Here is a 2,887-nt window from a genome sequence, read left to right as displayed (position 1 = left end):
AGATAGATAGATAGATAGATAGATAGATAGATAGATAGATAGATAGAGATTTGTTTATTTATTTTATGTATATGAGTACACTGTAGCTGTCTGCAGACTCCAGAAGAGGGCCTCAGATCCCATTACAGATGATTGTAAGCCACCCTGTGGTTGCTGATAATTGAACTCAGGACTTCTAGAAGAGCAGTCAGTGCTCTTAATCACTGAGCCATTTTTCCAGCCCTCCAATACACAATGTGACTACATATGAACATGTATGAATATTCACATAATGTAACCCTATTTTTGTATGCCTTCTTAATACCTTCATTATTCAATGTTTCCAAATATTGGAGGGGAAAACACACGCACACAAATAAATAATGCAACTGTATAGGGACACAGGGATAAGTTCTGATATGTTCAGTGGACACTCAAGCCATAAAATCACACATCAATTATGTTACATTTTGTTAAAAACTACTTTAAAAAATCATATTTGCTGTATTTAGAAAAAAATCAAGGAGATTGACACTAACCTATCAAAAATGGTTATTCTAGAAGTAGAATAGGAAGTAAAAAGTTTTTCTTTTTTTTTTTACTCTTTATACTTTAGTATTATCTCAATATATCTATATGTCCATACTATTTTTTTTTCCTTTGTTTTTTTTCGAAATAGGGTTTCTCTGTGTAGTCCTGGCTGTCCTAGAACTCACTCTGTAGACCAGGCTGGCCTCGAACTCAGAAATCCGCCTGCCTCTGCCTCCCAAGTGCTGGGATTAAAGGCGTGTGCCACCACCGCCCGGCGTCCATACTATTTTAAATAGGTAAAAATAACAATAAAAATAAGTTAGATATTATTGAACTCTTGCTTTTAAAAAAAAATTCTTGTCTCTCAAACATCCCAGATTATTTGCTTAAAAGAAACAAGGGAAAGTTAAACAACTTTGAGCTTTCTGAAAGGGTTGATCAGTATGAACTGGAGCCTGTGTCACAGACAAAATCAGCTTCATTTGTGTGTGTGTGTGTGTGTGTGTGTATACACACAATGTATATACATACAAATAAATATATATGTAATACAAATAAATATATACGTAAAAGAACGAAAGCAGAAGTCTTTATCTGTTTGTTTGAGTACGTATCTCACTTTGTAGCTCCTGCTGCCTAAAACCCATGATCCTCCTGGTCTCAGCATCGCACGTGCTTGTCCTTGTCGTACAGATGTTGGCCACCTGCCTGGTTGACCGGAGAGAACTCTTTACTGCAGGAATGCCTGTAGGGCCTCGCCTTCACCTGGTGAAAAGCAGTCCCGGGGCTGCAGGCTAGGGTCAGGAGCCTAGTGCACTATCTCTCTCCCTAGCCGGGAGCACAGCTTCCTCCATCCAGAGCCTCGTCACCCTCCCGGCAAGCCCTGTAATTACTTAGACGCTTGTTTACTCACTTCTCTCGAACTTTCTTCCTAGATTCCCACAAGGGAACATATCCATAACCATTGCATTCCATTTTGTTTCCATTTATATTCAAAATATGTTTGTATTGCAGGTGTGTGTGTGTGTGTGTGTGTGTGTGTGTGTGTGTGTGTGTGTAAATCTACAGAGATTAGAACACAGCTTAACTCACTCTCATTTTGGCATAGCACACTATCCATGTATCAAGCATAAAAGCAATACTATTTGAGATTGATTAAATGTATTTTTTACAGCATTCCTCCTCAAACCTTCCTGAAGTGGAAACTTCTGGTTTCTTTGGAAAGCTAGTTATGTCAAACGATAGTTTGCTGGGAGCACACAGGTGAAAGGATGTCTTGCTAAAGTAAACACGTGAGAGAATGTTGTCCTGAAGCAGACACAGGTGAAAGGTTTTGATATAACAAACTCGTGAAAGGACACTTGAGGAAGAAGTGTAAATATGACCCCACAGACAGTGCTGAGCCTTGGTTTGCCTTGCTCTGTCTCGCTATTCTTCGTTCACTTTATATAGTGTAGTTGAGCTCAACTTGTAACACAGCCATTGAGAGAAACTCCCCCAAGAACTTGGGTTCCTGGGGCAGCTTGCCAGCCTTAGCGGCCTTGCCTTAGGCCAGTTGGCGTTTGTGTCTGGTGTCTGCCTGAGGAGAGGACTGGGTTGAAGCTGCCAGTTCACGTGTGTTATCTGCCTGCCTAGAGGACTGGTCTGCAGCTGTTGAGTATTTGGTGTTTGCTATGGAACTACACTGCTGAGAAAGAAGATCGAGCTCACCCCTCAAAGAACTATTGCTGGACAGGTCCACTTCCCCTATATCCTAATAACGTTTCTCTTCCACTGTCTCTGCTGGGTGATAGGCTAGAGAGGAGGTTGAACCCTTATTAAAAGTAGGTTGCAAGAAATTTATGCTACACCTCCCACCCCAACTCAGCCATGCTTGTTTGGTTTTTTTGTTAAATGTGTTCTTATTTGTTCTTTAACAAATATATATACATGCACTGTATCTTGATCATAGCCGTCTCCCATTGTCCCACCACACACATAGTTTTTTCCTGTCCTGGGGATTAAACACATGGTCTAGGACATACTAGACAAGTGCTCACCAATGACCTATATCCCTAGATCTTTTATTACTTGTTTTGTTTGTTTGTTTGTTTGTTTGTTTGAGATAAGCTCTTGCTAACTTTCTCAAGTTGGCCTTAAAATCACTCTGTAGAGGGTGGAAAGATGACTGAGGAGTTGAGTTCCTAGCACCAGATGGATGGCTGACAACTATCTAATACTCCAATTCCAGGGACCCTCCCCCATACCCTCTTCTGGCCTCCATGGGTACCAGGCACAAATATGGTATACACAGAGGGAGAGGGGAGAGGGGAGAGGGGAGAGGGGGGAGGGTAGATGGAATTGGAGTCTTAGATTGTTGTGAGCCATCCTTCTGGTG

This window comes from Grammomys surdaster, unplaced genomic scaffold (genome assembly GCF_004785775.1).
Source record: "Grammomys surdaster isolate TR1022 unplaced genomic scaffold, NIH_TR_1.0 126660, whole genome shotgun sequence".
In the NCBI taxonomy this organism is placed as follows: Eukaryota; Metazoa; Chordata; class Mammalia; order Rodentia; family Muridae; genus Grammomys; species Grammomys surdaster.
The sequence above is the reverse complement of the archived record's forward strand: the minus strand, read 5'-3'. Positions refer to the sequence as shown.